Source organism: Mya arenaria, chromosome 17, assembly GCF_026914265.1.
Source record: "Mya arenaria isolate MELC-2E11 chromosome 17, ASM2691426v1".
NCBI lineage: Eukaryota > Metazoa > Mollusca > Bivalvia > Myida > Myidae > Mya > Mya arenaria.
In genome coordinates, this window is record NC_069138.1 from 8,856,889 (window position 1) to 8,880,960 (window position 24,072).

The 24,072-nt window shown below is 34.8% G+C and overlaps 1 protein-coding gene across 1 annotated transcript in view; it reads right to left on the minus strand.

The window, feature by feature from the left end:
• The window catches only part of LOC128223923 (CCN family member 1-like), a 301,846-nt gene extending 278,105 nt beyond the window's left edge, over positions 1-23,741 (minus strand). The window contains exon 1 of the mRNA XM_052933394.1: positions 23,726-23,741. The gene's annotated coding sequence lies outside the window, so the exon portion shown is untranslated. The remainder of the gene's footprint in view (positions 1-23,725) is intronic.
• Positions 23,742-24,072: the final 331 nt, after the last annotated feature.

A 24,072-nucleotide genomic window follows, 5' to 3' on the forward strand; every position in this document is an offset into this window, starting at 1 on the left:
ATAGTCACTTGCGATGAAACCTGACTGTTTTATTACGACCCTGAGACAAAACAGCAAAGTAGTCAATGGAAGACTACCGGTTCCCCGCCTCCGAAGAAGGCACGACCATCCTGCTCGATAGGAAAGTATATGTCCATTGTCTTCTTTGATGTGCAAGGTGTTATCCTACTCCATGCAGTTCCGCAGAGCCAATCTGTGACGGATGCTTCCTACTCGAAGGTAAAGTGATATATAACAAAATTCATTTTTTTCAATATTTAGGACTGCATTAATCTGCATTAAACAATGTTTTAAAAAGTTTATGATTAAAATATGGGATTGAATAAGTGTTAGTTTTAATTATAATATTTGATACGCGACAAATGTTATAAGCCTCAGTTATGTTCTCCATTTAAGGTTTTGAGGTGTGACTTGTAGAGGGCGATGGCATTTAAGAGACCACAGGCGTTGCATGATGGGTGGATTCTTCACCAGAAAAATGCATCAGCGCATAGATCGGAGGAGGCACAGACTACCGCGACAATCCAGCTTGAAGCGGAGATCCTTCCCCACCCCCCTTATTCGCCAGACCTACCACCATGCGATTTTGCCCTGTTTCCGAAACTTAAATATGAACTAAAGGTAAACGCTTCAATGACTTTCAGGCACTACAGAGTGAAGCTCAGACACGCCTGTATTCTTACAAGTCAGAGTGGTTCAGTGACATTTACCGGCAGTGGGTAGCGAGACATCGACGTTGTATTGCGGCGAACGGCTCTTACTTTGATAAGTTATGACGTTGACGTCAGATTCTGACGTTTGGACTGATACTGATCTCATGTTAATGAAAAAGCTGTAGTTTCCTTTATATTTTATGTATCAGTTTGAAGTTTTATATGTCATTTACAGCTGAAATAGATTTTATAGCGAGCTGACGTTCGTTAAAAAATATTAAAATGTGTTTATTGTATTAAGCAATTCCACGAACTTCTGGCTATACCCTCGTATTAAGAAACTCGGAAAGTATGTGAATGGTTTGGACCGGCTTCCTCAGCCGCTAAAGAGGATATGATTATGACATACTTTTTTTAAATCTTTCGAACATGAGTTTTTGAGTTAATATAAGCGAAGCGTTAAGGGTTTTAAAAATGCATCTTTTACTTGGATTTTATAGATTGTTATTACGAAATAAAGTATGGCGTATCAAACGAAGTGTTAAAACTAAGCTATTGATGGCTGAAACCCTTCAATAAATGTTGATATGTGCTAACATATAGTCTTTGAAGTCCAATATTTGGAAATGCGTTACTAACCCGATTCAACAAATTTTAAAGGCTATTGCACAATCAGTTGATTGACATAATCACGTGATAAACCAATAACTTCCATTAAGGTTAAAATATTCAACACCTTAGTATGAGTCCCTGTGGGCGAGTGGATAAGCGATCCGTTTTTTATTCTATGTGTTATCTGCACCCCTATGTGCTTGCTCCCAACTTGAACAAGATTATTTTTTAATATTTCAATTGTTTTTTTTAAAAATGCAATTGAAGTATAAAAGAAAATCAACCTGGTTACTATTATTTCTGAAATTTCAGTACCAAGGAGTAAAATAAATATGCATGTAAGTGTTTTCAGATGCATTACGAGAAAAAATATGTTTGGTGCCAAAACATGAGAGAGTCTCTTTAAACGGAAAAGTTTTGGCAGTTTGTCAGTCAGTCAGATGGTGATAAATATAATGCATAGCATCATTGCTCTGGAGTACGAGAACGTTGTATACAGTGTATTTTTTTTTACTGACCATGCGTCTGTTTATGTTGATGTCATAACAGGTTTAAACTGTAAGGAACTATAACATTATGAAACAACAAATCTGATTACAGATATCTTTGGCAGATCCAGGAATTGACTTAAGAAGGGGTACGTGAAACTCATGGGCTTAATCTTTCCACATCCGTCCCTCCCTCAGAACAGTCCCGCTGGGACCGACCCCCCCCCCCCCCAACCCCCTGAATCTGCAATTGAGTACATGCATTAAAACCGTCTCCGTAGCCGATTGGTTAAGGCATTCTATACCCTTCATTCAATTGACTTAATACTTCACACAATTGTTCAGGACCCTCAGCCAATGCGGTTACATAACTCCATATCCTTAATACAAGTTATGGCCCCTGACTGACTTAGGTTAAAGTTTTAGGCAAGTAAAATTTCAGGGGAAGTTGGACTTTAATAAAAGACTTCCATGGGTCACAATAAACCCAATGAACAATGTTCTTTAATCATGAGCTTACTATTCAGGCGTTAACAGACACATTCGTATTCAGACGAAGCTTGTATTGTTTTTACAAGCACAGAACTTGTATTTAGCATTTCCAGTTTCTATATAATTCAACTGAAAGTTCTATTTAACCATAATATATCAAATATTAAGTCACCAATCACTAGCGGATTGAGAAGGGGGTTCAGTTGGCGTGCGCTCCCTCTAAAATCGTCCAAGTTTACTTTTTGTGTCAATATATGAGAAGAAAATAATAAAATATACACATAATGCATCATTTCCGACTACAAATTGTTAAAAATTTCTTGATTGAGTAACACTCAATCCTCCTGCAAACGCACCTAAGTAACGCCCCCTTCTAACGAGAATTCCTGGATCCGCCACTGGTCATTATATATTTTGTTTATCAAACGGTACAGAGACCAAGTGACTGAATCTAACTTGCATTTAATGAATGAGATGGTCTGTAAAAGATTTCTGATGAATATCCTATGAAATTTGCAGTCCTCCCGTTCGACTGGTCATTGTTTGTGGATTTATTATACACAATTATAAAAAATACTATTACCAAGTTTTCTCTTAAGGTTACGGGAGCCTTCACTGTCAAAAGTAAGATATTTATAATTTGTCCCCCTAATGCCATAAAATATGGATGGTCCCCTTAATGCCTCAAAAATAATATTATATATACACTGGTCTCCATAAACCCTTCTACATATATACCGGTCCCCTTAAAACCTGCAACATACTTACAAATTATTAAGGAGACCGCAAATTACGTATATTTTTTGTTAATTAATTTAAGAAGCCTAAATTTTGTACTCATAATAAATGATCATTTTAATACTAAATTATTAACAAAAAAGCAAAATAAAGTATAAAACAAAAAATATACAAATTGTCTCCTTAATGCCGTAAAAAATATACGGTCTCCTTAATGCCCTAAGTAGATATATATATATATAAACGCACCGAGTTGAATATGTTGCAGCATCTATTCGCGGATACCAACATTCCACAGGACTTCGTCGAAAGAAGTACTGTTAATATAAATACTGTTATTGGAATTTCCTCTGAAAACAAATAGAAAAGTTTGTCATTAGGAAGCAAGCTGACTTTTTGAATGAGCAATTCAGCATTAGAATGCAAGTGAATTATGTGTCTGGAAAATTTGACATTAAATAACAAGTAAACTATTATCTGTCATTAGAAACTGATTTTCAGATAGTTTTTCTAAAGTAAATGACCGTCTGAGATACTTTCTCTGCACTATGCAGTCCAGGTAAATAGGTATTGTACACGTTTAAAATGACATGAACGATAACAAAGATGAAAACATACGAGTAAATGACCGTCTGAGCAATTTTCTGTACACAAGGTCATTCAGCTAGGTATGATTTTCCACGTTTGGAATGGCTTGAACGATAACAAAAGTACTGAAAGTAACAACCAACCAATTTTAACATCCCGTACATGTCCTTTCTAGCAAACCCCTCGTATGTCATTGGAAATACAGACTAAGCATATGCAAAATACACATGGAACACTGAACAATTGAACATTGCTGTAAACTCGTCTTAATGTGTGGTTGCATTGTTTCGGGACTTATAAAAGGCAAGCTGGTGTTCTAAAAGAGTTTATCGAATGCTCAGATCCCAAAAGCAACGCTCCAGAAGAAGAAAAACAATCCATAAATATTTACTTGACGAACCCCGCCATAAGACAATTATCAGACACAGTTTCGTGTCAAATAAATACAGCTCCCGGAATTTCCCCCCAAATGTATTTGAAATGTTAGACTGAACGGTTGTCATTAGAAGGACAATGAAATATTAGACTGAACAGTTTGTCATTTAAAACGGGTTGTTGAATATGTGGTTTGGTATCTTTAGTGTTGAATTACACGGGGGAACGATCTCATGCAACTGGCGTCCGTTTGATGTACCTTATGATGAAGGACAAAACCTGAATGCTGTTTTCGTTCCCATCTTACTCCACTGGCTTTTCATTAAACCGTAAAGTAGAGTCAATGTGAGCCTCATTCATAAGAATTATAAGCTATTTTGATATTGTTGAAAGATATATCTATATGTGTAAGATATTCCGCGAAAGAACTCACTAAAAATAGATATTGCAATATATTTTTCAACTTCATCACGGCTCGGTCAGAAAATCGGACCCATTTACGAGCCATGAAAAAATGATGTATAAACATATTTCAATTTTTAATAGAAATGTAGTTATTGATTGTAAAGTTGAAGTTATTGTTGTATGATGTTTGTTCATTTTCGTTCTTAGCAGTTCCAAAAAAGGAACACTGTTACAGCAGCTGCGAAGGAATGTTGACAGTGAGTTCTTGTTGTGCTTACAAAGTTCAAATTGCAGTCAATGGTCTTAATTAAACAGAGTTTGTTGTTGCATTAATATAGTAAATAGTGTGCGTGCAAACATACCGATGCACTCAATACATGGAATAAAATCAAGACTGCTTTTTGCATTAATTAAAAACATGTGCTGCTTAAAAAGTAATCATAATTATTTAAGTAGCCTCAGTCAAACATAAACGGCTACTTTCAAAAATTAAACACGTATTATTCTTCCAAACGATGTCCGGAGTGATTGGCTGACAACAGGTCCCGAATGTGTTCATTTTGTTTTATATTTGTTTGCTTTCAAAAGACTTCTAGAGTGTATTTATGAAAGGAGAACCGTAACTTGCAAAGTATCTTTACTAAATTGGTTTAATCTTATAAATTCTGTAGCAATAAATGTCAAATTATGCTTAACATGAGGATTTTAGTAACACAGCATCGTATGTGTAATTTATTGAACCTTTTCTTTTCAAAATTGCAGGATCATATGTATAAAAATCTGAACAGTTTGAAAGGTCACGCTGAACATGAGAATATCGAGAACGCAGAACCATAAATGTTAATTATGTAAAAGTTTAAAAGGTCATGCTTAAAATGAGGATATCACACGTCAAGAACGCAGAACGAACCTTATGTGTAAATTATTGAACGATATCTCTTACACTAAATATGCAAGGAGTCCCACTATAGGGCATTAGGCGGATCGAAATATTTCAACTTTCGGAAATACACAAATGCTGCGAGTCAAACAATAACATATTCCTGGAAGTTCATCTGTGTTCGGAGCATGATGCATGTCAACGAATCTCATAACTTTACAACCGAATTAAAAACTAAATGCTCCAAAATTTTATTACCGTTACAATTTTAATGTTTTAGTTATGCAACGAAAATATCAGACAATGACAATACAGTAGCAAATATTATGTGTTTTTTGGCATGATATTAAGACAATGGGGAGATCAAAACTGATACTGGACCAAAGCCATCAAAATTCAAACGTTTTTATCAAGCCAAAACTACAATTTAAATGTTGTGTGTCTGAGACATATTTACAATTTTTCTTATTGGTACCCCGAGACATCTCTTTCTTTAAGGCGTTCAAGACGCGGCGAATCATGTCTGAATCTTGATAATGCTCCGCTATTTGGGAAACCCTCAACAGTACTTCATTCAGCTGTACTTAATACATAAAAAACAGCAGAAATATATCACCACAATGTTTGTTTATAAATGTGAGTTTATGCTGTCCCTTCAAATAGAGATATATCAGTGAAATAACAATGATGTTTGATTGTTTTAAACAGTGACCATTTCAGTTTGGTATTTTTCAACGTTTTTGAATTTTAGTACGCTTTTACTTCGAAATTAACCGCCAGCGCAGACAGAGCTGTGACTAAAGTTAAACTTAAACGTCATCAAAGAATAAATGGTTTGTTTTTATTTCGACATGTTTTCAAAACAAACCGTAAAACCTTGTCGGAAGGAAATGGTAAAAGTACTTCTATGCCAAATCTGGTGTGGTATTCAGAAAACTTGGGTCATTTCCTAACTTAATTGTTTTTCTTAATTATTCTATTTGATATATTTTCCTTTTAAAACTTTTATAAAAAAAACAAACTTGCATACTTTTATGTTGAATACACTGGTCCTTTTCTTAAAGTTTACCTATATAAAATAAGGCAATTGACTGAAGTTAAGAAATGACTTAAGAACTTTAATGAATACCGCCTCAGTACATCAATCATTATATTTTTTCTCGAGTCTATGGGTTTATATAAATATGGCGTTACGTTAATTGTTGACTTTCGGAGAGATTTATAAACATAAGAGTATGCTCATTGGCCATCACATTGAGCATACTTGTTTGTTTCAGTGTAAGATCGTAATATATTTGACCAAAGAAGCACTAAAATTTATATCAATTTCATTACATTGTTTTAAAAACGCGACCATTGGTATGCCCACGTTTCGCAATTTCGGAAATTTCGTCATTGACATGGTGTCCAAGCCCTATTCGCGCTGACATTTGATTTGGAACCGAGAGCAGACTTCAATTTAATTAATTGTAACTAGAACTCCGCGAGTCGGATGTGTCGCCTGACGAATTATTTACTGTCGACATTATAGCTGTTAGATTGGCATTTTATTCATTTATAGACAATGATGTTGCCATTCAACTTTCAAGTGTAGGTTGCATTTGAACCCTCAATCAGATATACCTACGGAATAAGTTTCAGGTTGAAACCTCCTATAGTTTACGAGATATGCCACGGACAAAACCTAAGCAAGAAAATTAACAAAGGGCAATAACTCTAAAAATATGGCAGCAAGAGTAACGGTTCTTGTGCACTGCACTTGCCCTCAATGAGATCTATCTAGCTATGAAGTTTCAAGTTGATACCTCTTATATTCTTCAAGATATGCCCCGGACAAAACTGTAAGCATAAAAATTAACAAAGGGCAATAACTTTAAAACTAAGAAAGCAAGAGTTACTGTTATTGTGCACTGCACTTGCCCTCAATGAGATCTATCTAGCTATGAAGTTTCAAGTTGATACCTCTTATATTCTTCAAGATATTCCCCGGACAAAACTTTAAGCATGCAAATTAACAAAGGGCAATAACTTTAAAACTAAGAAAGCAAGAGTTACTGTTATTGTGCACTGCACTTGCCCTCAATGAGATCTGTCTTGCTATGAAGTTTCAAGTTGATACCTATTATCTTCTTCAAGATATGCCCCGGACAAAACTTTAAGCATGAAAATTAACAAAGGGCAATAATTTTAAAACTAAGAAAGCAAGAGTAACGGTTCTTGTGCACTGCACTTGCCCTCCATGAGATCTATCTACATATGAAGTTTCAAGTTGATAACTCTTATATTCTACAAGATATGCCCCGGACAAAACTTTAAGCATGAAAAATAACAAAGGGCAAAACTCTAAAAATATGGAAGCAAGAGTAACAGTTCTTGTGCACTGCAGTTGCCCTCAATTAGATCTATGTACATATGAAGTTTCAAGTTGATACCACTAATAGTTTAGGAGATATACCCCGGACAAGCGAAAATGGGACGCGGACGCCGCCGCCGCCGCCGCAGCCGACGCCGCCGCCGCAGCCGACGCCGCCGCCGACAAAAGTAACCCCTATATGTCGTCTTTTCAGGCGACACAAAAATGAAATAATTGAAAGCGTCATATATTTGACCGATACATCGCTATAAACCACCGAGAAGCATACGATTAGTACATATATAAATAATTTAACAATTTGGCGATATATTTTCTATGATGATACTTTCACATTTTCGAAAACTGAGCGTTTTAGGAATCTGATGCAGACAGTGAATTCATGGCATAAGCGTATTCACTTTCAGCTATACACACGAAACCAATCGTGCCACAGTAACTGTTAAAGATTTAATTACATTAAATATTACATCTGTATTATTCCGATATGCAGAAACGCCTAAAACATGTCAACGTTTTTTGACGCACTAATGTCGCAAAAATACCAGACCTGCACCTAAAATGCCATAACAATTCATGAAAACAACAGACTAGGCACTTGTCAAATACATTTTTTAATACAAATACAAATAATTATGGTTAGGTATCTATTCGTGGCAAATAGCATGCAACTGGAAGTTGCAACAACATTAAAGGTCTGATCACATCATACTATAAGTGCTCCGGACACTATGGACATTTGACTCGACAAATGCGGCATAAGACAATCAGACTGTCAAAGTATTGATTCCGGATATTCCCCGAAGCCAAACAAAACATTTGATTGAACAGTTCGTCATTAAAAACGGATTGATCGGTAAAAAACCTCAAAGATATTGTGAAATAAGGGCTGCTCTGTGCGTTCTTCTCATTTTAGCGAAAGAACAGATGTGTATGCAATTCCGTTATTTGACGAACGTTAACTTAATGTGCTCAATTAAAAGCTACATGTATGTCGGCGATACGCCAACCATGTCGAAACCGGCAATGTCACAACCCTGAGTTCTGAGGAAGACAGCTCTTGATTTTTAAGGCAATTGTAAGGTTGTTGAGGCCTATGCATAACAGTGTTGATGAACATGCCAAAACAATTAATCAAATATCTGAAAAATGATCACTAGGTGGGACCTTCAGCATTGAACAAGAGAAACTGATCTTGCATACATTACACCGTCTTCTCATAGTAAATAGTGCTGTCACAGGATTTGAAAAATTAAACTTCGGTGAGACCTGTTAAATCCCGAAACAAGTAAAAATGACAAATTAACAAAGAGCGTGACCTTTATCTTTGACCTGCAGACATATTTCTCGTAAACCAAACAACGTCTCTCACGTTTTACAATTCACTTCTGTAATGATAAAAAAAACGTAAATAGACAATTGTCGACCTAAAGCATGAGAGGATCATTAGTTGAAATCCGAATCTGCAAAAATCCACTCGTCGAATACAACCTCCCAGATCAAAACGCAGAACTAATAACCCTATTAAATTGTTGTTGTCGTATGTACATTTACGCTTGTAAGTTGTCCAAACAAACATAAACAGAACAAATGTTGACCTAAAGCTTGAGCTGATCAACAGTTGTTTTCACTTGACCGTCTAACGCAGTGCTTGAGTTGCAAATACCACACTTGCAACTTAAACGGAAAAATAATTTATTAGATCTGGAAACTAGGCACTTGCCAAATCCAGCACAATCAAAGTCTTATAAAAACAACTCCATCAACCGTTTTCATCACAACAGTTACTACATCTATGTTATTTCAATTCGTCATGCACAAAGGTCTATTACGGGTCTGTTTTTTTCACTTGACAGACTGACGCATTAACATGCCCGTATAATTCGACAACGCCGTAAACCGTTTTAATATGCAGAGCCAGTAAAAATAAGACTGAATAGTTTTCTTAAGGAAATGGGTATTATTTTGTTATTGTCGTATGTAGAAAGATTCTTCACAGGAGGTGAATTTGTCTGCAACTTACGTCCGTTTTATCATACTTTGGCTTGTTAAATCCTTTAATTCTGTGTTTATTTGTTGTTGGTTCTACTGAAGACGAATATTACATTCAATTAACGCTTGTAAGTGATAAAATACACGTTTATCAGAACAAGTGACGACCTAAAGTATGAGATAATCAAGAGTTGTTTTCTCTTGAAGGTCTACTGCAGGCTTGAGTTGCAAATACTAGACCTGCACCTCAAACAGAAATATAATTCATTAAAACTTCATACTAGGCACTTGTCAAACACAGTTCAATCAAACTCTGATAAACAACTCTATCAACCGTTTAAATACATGAAGGCATCGATTCATGGTACATAACAGTCGACCGTACGTTGCTACATGATTAATCGTCTGATCACATCCCGATATGAATGGTCTGGTAAACTTGTAAATTTTGACTGGACGAAACCCGGAGTAAGAAAATAATTTTACACAATGTTTGGTCAATTAATACAGCAAACAGTCATTCCTCAGATTGCAAGTTAAATACCAATACGAATTGGATGTTATTAGAAGGTGCGTGAAATATTGGATTTGATAAATTGTCATAAGAAAGAAATGCAATTTTGAAAGGATATGTTGTCATTATAAAGCAACTGAAATATTAAAATTGATATGATGTCATCAAAAAGCAATGGAATTTTGGAACGAATAGGTTGTTAAAAGACGGTAATTGAAATATTCAAAGGGAAAAGTTGTCATTTGCCGGCAAATGAAATATAGCACTGAAAATGTATGATACAACGTACTGATTGTTAAATCAAGGTAAAGCAAAACTTTAGCTCGATATGTTTTTAGATTAGAATGTTTAAGACATGTTTGACTGAAAAATGTCATAAGAAGGCATCTCTTATTTCATTGCTGTCATATGTAGATAAATGGTTACAGGAGGTAAAATATATGCAATATGAGTCCGTTTAAATGTAGTTATTTGATTACATTTTGTTTTATTTTTACGATGGAAGACTACTCTCTTCAAAGTAAGTTTGTAAACGAAAATACACCTACGCAAACACGCATAAATGTGCGTGAGATGCAAACACAAGAACTCCACCTTAACAGATTACATTTCATTAAAACTGCAAGCAAGGCAATGACAAATAAATCCCAATCATCGTATACACGTGACGGTATCGATTCGCGGGGAAAAACAGTCGACTGGATGTTGCAACAGGATGAATCGTTTAATCACATTACGATGTCAATGGTCCGGATAATTCGTTCATTTGAAACATATGAACCCCGGCGTAAGACAAAATCAATATACGGGTTCTGTCAATCTTAAAAGCTATCAGTAATTCTGATGCCGTATGATGATTCATAACTGGCGTTCGGTTTATTTAACTAAAACATTTAGGTGTCAAATTGTTTAATATTGTTTTCATTTGATGTTGTTTCATTCTACGGAAAAACATTTTATTTCCTTCAATGTAAGCCTTGAAACAAACGCAAAACAGGTCAAGTGTCGACTTATGGCATTAAAGGATTGGACAGTCTAAGCAGTGCGTTAGTTGCAAAAACAAAACCTGCACCCGCAACGGAATAACAATGCATTATAACTACAGACTAGGCCCATGTCAAATTAATTCCATTCAACGGGGAACTCGACAACGCCGTAAACACATTTAAAGAGTATTGAGGCATCCATTCAAGAATAATTACATTCCATTGAAGCATATATTCTGATCACTTCAAATATTGGAGATATTGACTCCACGAGCACCAGCGTAAGACGACAATCAACACCCATAGTATCTGGTCAAATTAACATAGTTACGGGAATGGCAGGTGAAATATTAGAAGAACATTTGTCATAAGAATGCAAGAGGAGATTTTGAATAGTTTGTCATTATAAAATGGGTATTTCACCGAATGTTCGCAGGCGGATTTCCCATAATGTTTCGTTGAAACTGTTTTGATGCATGTGTAGTTTGTTTATGGTGTCTGTATTGATGTATGTGGCGTTGAAACGTTATATGGTCCTAGTTCATTGTCGTTAAAGTCTATGACTGTGTGCCTCTTAAAATGATTATTTTACACCTACTGGCCTTCATCCTGTAGTTTTCGTTCGTTAGCGACAATCAACTTGACGGAAACCAGACATAAAAACAAGTTCCTGTGATCTGACTGACGCAATTTTCAAAACGATGGTCACAGTAGACTAATCAATGGCATAAGGTGACATTTTTTCCGAGTCTAAACGCAAAACGCAATGCAAAATGAACGAAGGGGTTTGCCAAACTTAAATAAATTATTATTATTCATTCGGTTGCACTGTTGTCGTTTCATTACAAATTAATAGTAAATCAAGATTAATTGGTTTTACTATTTAGTTCATTATCATTGTTTTTATTTTTACGGCGGTATATGGTAAAATACTCACGCCCGTCTGTTTCTTTTCAATTGGCAGTCTAAGGCGTTTGTATTTGTGACTAATAATTTCCAGATCCACACCTCTAGAAACATATATTCACTACAACTGTTGTCTGCACACTTAACGAATAAATTTGAATAACCGAATAATTCGACAACGCCGTAAATTTGTTGTCAGAATAAGTAGTATCTACTTGCGGCTTATAACAGTCCATCGAATGTTGTTGAATGATGTTTCGTCTGAATACTCTCAAATACCAATCCTCAGGAAAACCCGTAAAATGCCACTCTCCGAACTCCGGCATAAGACAATCACCAGCTATTGCTTCCAGGCAAATTAATATGGCTATTGGAATATTCTCAGTAGACACGCGAACTATAAGACTAAAAGAGTTTGTCATTAGGAACGGGCTGTTAGACATGGTCACATTAATAACAGGAGGTGAACTTATCTGAGAATGGAGACTGCTTAATAGATTTCCTGATTGAGGTCAAAATCTTCCAAACTATTGGTCAAATTATCCCATAAGAGCCCAGAAATATCTTTAATTGACGGCGTTTAAGACAAAAAAACACACTTTATGGGAAAAGGTCATGGTCTAAATCGTGGGACCTAAATCTTGATCTAACAAAATATGTTTATGCATTGCGATACTTAAATACGACCCATGAAAAGTCAAATGAGTTTCCTCAAATTAAGTATTCCTAATTTTTAATAATTATAATACGATGACCGCCTTGGCTCGTTAATTAAAATATGTCCAATATAATTGTTTACGAGCCAACAAAATATGTACAAACATTTGCTATGAAATTATGTTATCGTTAACGGTCTAACAGGATAAATAATCTGGATTCGCTAACAAGAAACTTACGAATATATTCCAATCAATAAACGGATGAAGCGTAAATACCTTGAACACGTTATATAAGCCGAGAAATCGCCTGCAAATCCCGTCGGCCTAACTTTTTATGGCATAGAAATTCGGTTGATATTAGTCAAACGGACGATGTGAAAGTATGTCAATACTCCTATGTCATCCCTATATCGATCATCATGAAAACCCGTAAAATAGAACACGACGTCTTATTCCTGAAACGTTATAAATTTCGGATCCGTATATTTTTCAGGAAACGCATACAGATTCGATGCTATGCATTTATCCGAAGGAATAGCTAATTTTGACTCTACGAAGGCGTGATCTACGAAGGCGTGATAAGACAGTCACTTGTCACACATCAATATCAAAAACACTACTGGAAAAGCTTCGTCACGAGTGAAAAAATACATAAAACAGTTTGTCATGAGAAGGCCAGCCTTTCAGACACAGGAGATACAATATATCATCACTTCATTCAGGCATTAGGATGATAGAAATAGCCAAACTTGCCTGCGAAAATAACATCCGTAACGGGCCATTCACATTAGCACTTTCAGTTTAACGTCGTAGCGTCGTGAATGAGTGATTTACATACTGAGAAAGCAAAGCTTATATCTACGGATCAAACCTAGCCACTCGTACAAGATATATAACAAAATTAAGGCATCACTTACTAATGTCATTATTCGACTTTTTATTTTCGATCTATATCTTATTATACTGTTAGAGTAAACTTGTTTAATATACCGGTTAAAACCTCATTTAAAACGTACAATTGCAAGACGCAATCCTATAAAAAAAAAAAATGAAGCTAATCGCTTATAGTTACACTCAACAATATCCGGCTACTAGAAGATAAACTTTAAACAATCGAAAATATCAGTTAAACTCAACAATATCCATCTATTAGAAAGACACTTTTTATTCTCGAAAATATGAGTTAAACCAAACAATATCCATCGTCTAGTTTGCCAACTTATATAATCTTCGTTAACAATGTTTATTCAACTCACACAAAGACTTGTAACACAGTCAACATTAACACATATTTCGTTGCTAATGAAGTTTTCCTCGTAATTTATAAGTCATTCTATTAGGTCAACGACACATGGAGAAGTTCCAACGACAACTTCTGCAGTCTATAAGGCAACGAACGTTGCAAGTTAAGACGACGCAATCTTTGTTCTAAAGCATCTGCAAATTCCAAACTAAACCCTTATCAAAGAATTCTCTTTTGTTCTGCTATCACAAATAAAAACAATATGCCAAGGCGATTTCAACATAAATAAACCAAATATTTACAGGTTTTTTTCTAGGATTTCGATTATGAGTATACTTATAATGTGCCTAAATATAATTTAAAGTTCTGATATTGTATAATTAGATAGCAGAACAACAAGCAAAGGAATCAATACCAAACGAGAGATATAACACACAAAACATCATATATACACATCAATCAAACATCTGCGTTTGGTAAATGTTGTGATAGCATCCTTATTATGGTCAGTGAGAACTTATAAATAACTCACAATCTGTTGTAGATCGCTCAGCCTCATAAATAAATAACTACTGTAAAATTGTTTTTCAGTCGAAGTTTTGATACATTGTCTATTGTTAATATACAAACTTTTAATTATTTATTTAGCGCCCAAAAGGGATATTTCACACAGCCTTGCAGTCGATGTTTCTAATGAAATAGATAAACTTACACTTTTTAAAAGTTAAAAAAGTTAAAGCAGGGTAATCTGTCATAGAATATGATGGAATGCAAGTGTTTAAAAAGCAACGTAGTGTTTTCGAACTTGATGTTTGTGATATTGCATCTGAAATTTAAAGAAATATTAACTATCGACTAATCCTATTCGCTACAAATTCGCCAAAATGTGTGACTGCACCGCCATTTTGATACGGCTATCAAAATTTCCTCAGCAAACAAGTCAAATATTTGATCGATTATTTTGTCTTAGAAACAACTTGTTGGATATGTGATTCGGTTAAAGGTTTAACACTGATGAATGAACAACGTATGCTTAATGGCATGGTATTAAGACGAAAGGGACAAAATTAGCAATCGGTCGTCTTATGTAAAAGGATGAAGTTTAAATGATTTTTGTCCAAGAAAATTACCAGCGCATCAATTAATCTTCATTCAAGCTTTTGGAGAGCGGCATATCGTTTTATGTTTTTAATGAGATTTGATATCGTTCAGATATTTGTATTGCAATATCATCAATTTTAAGAGAAATAACTAGATTAACCTTGTTTAAATTGCTGATATGATTGACTTGAACATTTAATAAAAATAGTCTTTCTTCGTCTTTTATAATACGATCTTTTCACATTATGATTTTTTCCAGATTGGTCAGAATCTTCTATCAGCAGTGAAATCGTAGACAAATGTATGCGTCCTTTTTTTCTCCTACTTCACACTCTGTATAGCACACTGTGGTTCCCGTACAAAAATATGCAAATGTGATAAACATCCGAAGGCGTGACAATTATTTAAAGACGAGACGGTTAAGTATCTTTTATCCGGAAATATACTTCGAAATCATTAAAATTCAATCAACAAAGCAACATACATATGAATCTGGCCACTACATTTATTCAATACACTTAACTTACAGCCTTCAAAACAAAAAAGCAGAAACTCATATTTGTTTTACAGGAAATTTCCACATAAAGTACTTTCTCGCTCACTTTCTATGTCATCTAGTATCCTATAGTGACAAAGATATTTAGTTTCTGAATACGAAAATGTACTTAAGAAAACGTAAAACCTTGTCAAAATGAAGCGGTTAATGCTTTTCCAAGGCATATCAGTATATTGATTATCACCTTTGTTGTTCAAGTATATGCGATTATAATATCGTCTTTTACCTTTAATCGGAGTTCGGAGAGGATTTTTTTCTCAAGTCAGGATAAGCCCCAAGAAATGCTATTATAAACATGTATAGCATTTAATTGGAATTTACCTTAATCGTATAATCCACCCAATGTAAATACTTCAACGCGTTCCAAACCGAACATTTGAAATATATTATGAAGACTATTTATTGAAGTATAGTTACCTTGAATATTATATCTACTTTTTCCGATACGTAACAAACGTTAAGGAAATGTCAGTTGTTGTTTTTACTTGACAGTCTGGTGCATTAAAGTGCGTGAGTGCAAACACCACACCTGCACCGGAGACAGTTAACATTTCATAGAAAACTCTAACGAGGAAATTGTTTTAAAATTTCAAACAAATTAAATCGTTGCAGCGGCATCGGTCCACCGCTTATAGCACTCGTCCGGACGTTGTAAAAGTATGTATCTTCTGATCATATCCCAATATAATAATTAATGCTCCGGAAAATTCTTATATGTTGAATTGTCTAAGCCCGGAGTAAGACCATCGACAGACATTGTTTCCTATTGAATTAAAATGGCCTAGGAAGTGTCTAAAGAAAGCAACTGATTAGGATGGGCATTTTGTTGTCGTACGTATGCATTCGAGAACAATAAATTTGTCAGCATCTCACTTCCGTTTATAGAATATTTGATTGTGGTCAAAATATTTAAACCCGGAAAACATTCGACATATGTCTGATATTCATAGCTACACAAAGGACAAGAACATGATTGAGACTGAGATATCTAAAAATTAAACATGTTTTTTTTTTATTATATACGTACTAATTAACTAAGTATAAACATAAACACATCTAGTTGTATATGTGGCAGCATCGAATTGCGGTTAATAGCAGTCCACAGGACGTCGTGAAAGTACGGTTTAAATATAATTCAATATCAATGCGCCGGAAAACCCGTTAATCTTGACCCGACGAATACTGTATCAGTCTTAAACATTTAAGGAATAATATTACTGAGGAGCATTTATAGATGCTTGTAGATATAAGACGTTGATGTATTACAAGTATGTTCATTCTGCTTACAACACTACGGAAAACCTTTAAATTGCATCAAGGTGAGGTTTGCATCCCAGTATCATTGCTCTGAAAGCCAAACAATAGAACATTCGTAAGTATTGATATTACGAACTACGGCATAAGACAGTCAACAGACACATATTTCTTTTTCGTCAAATTAATACTGTTCTCTGAATATCATCTTAAGTCTAAACAGTTTGTCTTTAGAGAGCAAGTTAACTATTTAAATGAGCAGTTCAGCGTTAGCACGCAAGTGAGTTATGTGTCTGGAAAATTTAACATTAAATCCCAAGTATATTATTAGATTGAACGGTCTGTCATTAGAAACGAATTGTCAGATAGATCTTCTACAGTAAATGACCGTCCAAGCTACTCTCTGTGCACCATGGCATCCAAAAAGGTGTGCGTTTAACACGTTTTGAATGACATGATCCATAATAAAAGGGAAAATAATACACAAGTAAAAGACTGTCTGAGCTACATTCTATTCACTATGTCATACAGTTAGGTGGATAGTGTGTACGTTTAAAATGACTTGAACGATAACAAGAGGGAAAACATACCAGGAAATGACCGTTTGAGCAATTTTCTGCGCACTATTCCATCCAGGTAGGTGGGAGTGGTAAAAGTCCAAAATGACATGAACGTTAACAAGGGGGAAAAAATACCAGGAAATGACCATTCAGGTGTGATTTTGCACGTTTGGAATGACTTGAACGATAACAAAAGGGAAAGGATTGCTGAAAGTATCAGCCAACTGAACGTGAAACTGCACTTACGACTTTCCAACTTTAACACCCCATACATGTCTCGCAACCCCTCTTGTGGCTAAGGAGCTGCAGACTAGGCATATTTAAAATACACTTGGAGCACCGTAAAATCCAACGCTGCAGTAATATCGACTTAATGTGTGGTTGCATCGTTTCGAGACTTATAACAGTCAATCTGGTGTTCTAAAACAGTATATCGAATGCTCAGATTCCAAAAGCAATGTTCCAGAAGAAAATACGAAAATGTTGACAGGAAGAACATCGGCATAGGACAATAACCAGACAGTTTCGTGTCAAGTAAATACAGCTACCGAAATTTCCCCCGAAAGAAATTGAAATATGAGACAGAACAGTTGTCATTAGAAGGTTAATGAAACATTAGACTGAACAGTTTGTCATTAAAAACGGGCTGTTGAATATGTGGTTTGATATCTATAGTGATTAATTACACGGGGGAACAATCTCATGCAACTGGCGTCCGTTTTATGTACTTTTTGATTAAGGACAAAACCTTGAATGCTGTTTTCGTTCCCATCTTACTCCACTGGGAAAACAGGCTTTTCATTTAACCGTAAAGAAGAGTCAATGTGAGCCTCATTCATAAGAACTATCAGCTCTTTTGATATTGTTCGAAGAAATATTTTTTTCCGAAGATATTCCGCAAAAACAAACCTCACTACAAATATTTATTGTAATTATTTATCAACTTCATAATGGCTCGGTCAAGAAATTGGACTCATTCACGAGCCGTAAACTTGACTCTATAAAAAGGTGTATAAACATATCTTAATTTTCAACACAGGTGTAGTTATTGTTAAGTTGAAGTAATTGTTGTAGAATGTTTATTAATTTTCATGTCAATTTTGAATCAATAAGTATACCTTAGCAGTTCCACAAATGGAAAACTGTTACAACCGCTGCGAAGGAATGTTGACAGTGAGTTCTTGTTGTACTTACAAAGTTCAAATTGCAGTCAATGGTCTCAATAAAACAGAGTATGTTGTTTGCGTTATTATAGTACATAGTGTGCATGCACAAATACCATTGCATAAATTCTATTGCAAAAATACCATTTCAGGTTATACGCTGAATAAAACTTGACTGTAATTTGTGTTAATTAAGAGCATGTTGTGCTTACAAAGTAATCATTGTTGTAAAATAGCGTCATCTGTGTTAATTTTTAACATAAAGGAGATCAAGAACACAGAACCGTATGTTAAAATTATTGAACGGTTGACAAGGCAATGCTAAACGTGAGTATTTGATAAACGCAGTATTATATTTTTAAATTATTCAATTGTTACAACGGCCATTCTTAAAATGAAGATTTTAAGAACGCCAGACCATATGTGTAAATTATTTAACGGTTAACTTAATAAAGTCTGTCGCTATTTATGTCGTTTGGTGCTGATTATTATATGTCTTAATGATTTTACCATTTAAAAGGTAAAAGTGCCCTGCTAAACTTTACCAAAATAGAAAACATAAGTCGTTTCAAATGTAATCCATAACATACATAATACAAAGTGTTCAACTATAGTGCACAAGAAAGATCGAAATATACCGAATTTAACTTTACCCCCCCCCCCCCCCCCCCCAACTTTTCCGAGTCAAACAACTGCATTTCAACTTCCTTAGAGTTTTGCTGTGTTGATAATATGATGCATGTTAATGAATCACATGACTACACTTCATTTCTATAAAACCCTGAATGTGTTGCAATTACTAGTACCACCTGTCTGTCTTAATTCTTTTGTTTTCTTTGACCGTGTTAATGATCTCGTTGCCCATAAATTGAATGTTATTCATATAAGAAGTAAACTGAGATTTAAAATAGAGAATGTAAAATAAGCTATGATCTCAAAAGTAAACCGCAAGCTACCTACAATTATTATCAACAAGAAACAAACGTACATCGATGTATCGAGCAGCTACCTGTGTTCAATACCCTAGACTACGCGTCTTTTTAAAAGCCGCAAGACAACATTTGATTCGCAGAACACGTCCACAGAAGCCGGTGGAGCAAGACAGCGCTGCCAGCAAAATGCAATGTCCTCTATATAATTGTTTCCACAGACACTCACACATGTTTGCTTATTTCATCAAAATCTATATACCAATACGTGGAAGACTAAACTATTATGACATATACATATGAATCAAATGACCTTCCTACCATTCTTGTTCTTATATCGATACAAATATGTCCTATACCAGTCAAATGGTTATAAATAGTACAAAGAAATTGCCGTTAAAAATGATAAAGTGCCAGTATTTTCAGCACCCTTGTCAGAGACAATTACCATCACAATCTGAACTGGTCAGCGTCACTTCTTTTGAACTTTCATTTATGCTGGTTTTGTTGCTAAAACATTTGTTACTTTTTATTTCAGCTTGATAATTACAGGTTAATAAAACTGAATAAGAACTTTTAGAATCTGTTACTTTCAGAAAATACTTTCTGTTTGACTACATCTCAGACTCTACAGGCGAAACAAAATAATATTAAATGTTTCTGTTTCCATGGCAACGGTCGCAATCAAACATTCTTAGGCATTTACCGAGACATCGTCTCAAAACTAAAACGCCATAAAGATGTTATATTTCTGAATTTGAAGTGTTTTCAAGAAAAAAATAAACCCTGGAAGTAAGAAACGGTATACCAGCTTTTAGAACAAATCAGTCCATCAATAATTACCTTTTTATTACTAGTATATTCTTTCCGATGGTTTGTAGAGATTAGTGAAATAAAATTGATATTTCACTGTTTCAATCAGTGAAACTATCAATTGGATATTAGTCACTGTCTTTAAATTTTAGCCCGCTCTCAGTTCAAATGTCAGCTCGCACAGGGTTGGGACACAATTTTAACGAATAGTTTGTTTCAGTGTTAGAAACAAGCAATATATTTCAATTCGTGACCACAAAAACTGTATATTTTACAAGTAGCTTAGCCACTCGTGAAACATAACTTTAAGTGCCCACTCGGTGAAAAATATTTTGACCTGACACTGAAACAAAAAATTACTCTGTAGGTATTACGAGACTATGCCTTCATATTCAAATGAAATTAGAAGCATTCTATGTAAAACCTCACGTTTAAAGAGTAGTGCTTACATACATGTAAGCTTATTGACCTATACATTGCTGTTATAATCATATATATGACGTTACATTTATCTTAATTTACCACCGCCTCCCATATTATACAGACCGACGTTGATACATTCACATGTCCGAAAACATCAGCGTGCAGACAGTGAAACCAAGGCATTTTAATATTCTCTTTCAGATATACTCAGGAAACGTTTTTTATATGATAGATTGACGCACTAATGTTTCAAATGCCAGATCTGCACCTAAAGCGCAATAACCATTCATTAGAATTGCAGACGAGGCATTTGTCAAATTCATTTTAAAACAAATACAAATAATAACGTTTAGGTATCGATTCACGGCAATATTTAAGGTCTGATCACATCAAAATATTAATGCCCCGGACACTCTGACATAAGACAATCAAGATACATTGAACTTTGGGGTGTCAAATCCTTTAATTCTGTTTTCATTTGGTGTTCTAATGAAGACGACTTTTCCATTTAATTAACGATTGTAAGTGGTAAAACAAACGTAAACAGATAAATTGTCGACCTAAAATATGAGATGCTCCACAGTTGTTTTTACTTGACGGTCTACCGTAGGCTTGAGTTGCTAATTGAAGAATAATTCATTAGAGCTGCAGACTATGCACTTCAAATACAGTTCAATCAAAATGTTAGAAAAGCAACTCTATCAACCGTTTTAATACGTGAAGGCATCAATTCATGGCATAAAACAGTCGACCGGACATTGCTACATGATGAATTGGCTGATCACATCCCGGTATCAATGGTCTGGTAAACTCGATAATTTTGACTGGACGAACCCCGGAGTAAGATATAGTTTAACACAATGTTTGGTCAATTAATACAGCAAACAGTTATTCCTCTGACTGCAATTAAAATATTAATACGGATTGGATGTCATTAGAAGGCACGTGAAATATTGGATTTGATATATTGTCATAAGAAAGCAATGCAATTTTGAAAGGATATGTTGTTATTAGAATGCCAGTGATATAATGAAAGAGATATTTTGTCATTAGAAAGCAATGAAATTTTGGAAGGAATTGGTTGTCATTAGACGGTAACTGAAATATTGAAAGGGATGGGTAGTCATTTGACGGCAAATGAAATATTTTACTGAAGATACTGTTTGTTAAAGCAAGAAAAAGCAAAACATAAGCTTGAATTTACTTTTTTGGATGCTAAAAAATATGTTAGACTGAACAATTGTCATTAAAAAGTAATTATTATTTTATTATGTCGTATGTCGATAGATGATCAACTGATTTGAAAGTATATTAACTGGACCTATTTGATGACATTTTACTGTTGTTACTACGGAAGAAGACTACTCCCTGCAAAGTAATATCGTAAACGTAACAACATCTGTAAACAGTCCGACGCAAAACTGTGCGTGAAATGCAAACACAAGTGCTGCACCTAAACATATATCATTGCATTAAAACTGCAGAAAAGGTCATGAGAAATAAATTCCAATCATCGTATGCACGTGATGCATCGATTCGCAGCAAAAACAGTCGACCGGATGTTGCAACAAGATTAATCGTTTGATCAGATACCGATACCAATGGTCCGGAAAATCCGTTCATTTTGAACAGCTGAGCCCCGGCGTAAGACAATAATAATTTACAGCCCCTGTAAATCTAATAAAGCTATCAGTAATTCATTAGAAGGCAAGAAAAATAATGGAAGGTACAGGTTGTCATTAGAAGGCCTGTGAAACATTATACTACAGGTAAAATATAAAACAGAACTGTGATAAGAAGGAACGGGGAATAATAGTTTGAAAACAAATTAATGAGAAAGCAATTTAAAAAAGAGTTATACTGAACAGTTGCCATTAAAAACACGAGTTACCAGTCATATGTAGATAAATTCACAACTGGTCTTTGGATAATCAAACTAAAACTATTCGGTGTAAAATTATTTAAAATTGTTTTCATTTGATGTTGATTTTACAGTTAAACTTTAATACCTTCAATGAACACTTACAAGCGTTAAAAGCAAACTCATAACAGAACAATCGGCGACCAAAGGCATGATATGATTTGACAATCGTACACAATACGTGTGTTGCAAATACTTAACCTGCGTCACAGAGGGATAACAATTCATTTAAACTGCAGACTATGCCCTTGTCAAATAAGTATAATTGACCGAGTAATATGACAACGCCTTAAACCCATTAAAATTTTATTTTGGGATTCATTCAAGACTTACTACTTTCCATTGGATCACATATTCTGTTCACTTCAAATATCGGTGTCTGGAAAAACCGTAAATGTTGACTCCACGAACACCAGCGATTGACAATCAACACACATAAAATCTGGTCAAATTAGCACGGTTACGGGAAAGTCCCAATAAGAGAAATGAAATATAAGAAGGAAATTTTACCATAAGAACGAAAAGAAAAATTCCAAATATTTTGTCATTATAAACGGATAATTCCACTGACTGTTTCAAGGTGGAAATCCAAACATATACAGTTAAAACTAATTTGATATATGTGTGGTCTGTGTTGATGTCTATGGCGTTTATACACTATGTGTCCCTAGTCCATTGTCGTTTGGGTCCATGTTTTTGTGCCTCTAAGCGTGGAACTGGCATTGACCTTGTAAATTTCGTTCATGATTGAATACATTCTTCACGGAATCCAGATACAAAAAAACGAGGTCCTTCGATCTAACTGTCGCAATTTTCAAGACGCTGGCCACAGTAAACTACTATATGATACATGGTGACATATTTTCAGAGCTTGTACGCTAACCGCAATGTGAAGTGCCTGATATTATGAAAGTTATCTCAAGAAAACATTTGAGAGAAAAATGGAGTTTGCCTAACTAAAACCAAATTATCAATCTTCCGTTGTATTACACTTTATTTATTTTATTATAAATTAATAGTGAAACAATATTAATTGTGTTTTTTTCTATAAAGTGTATTAAAATTGTTTTTAATTTTACGGCTGGATATAGCAAACTACTCACGGCCTTCTGTTTTCATTCAAACGGCAATCTAAGGCGTTAGAATGCGTGGCAAACAATTTTCAGATCCACAACTCTTGAAACATGAACTCTCTAAAATTGTAATATTAGCACTTTTCATATAAATTTCAATCACCAAATAATCCGACAACGCTTTAAATTTGTTATAAAAATCAGTAGAATCGACTCGAGGCTTATAGCAGTCCATCGAATGTAGTTGAATAATGGTTCGGCTTAATACATTCCAATATCAATCTTTCGGAAAACCCGTAATATAGTTGACGCTCCGAACTCCGACATAAGACAATCACCAGTTATTGTATCCAGTCAAGTTAATATGGCTATTGGGA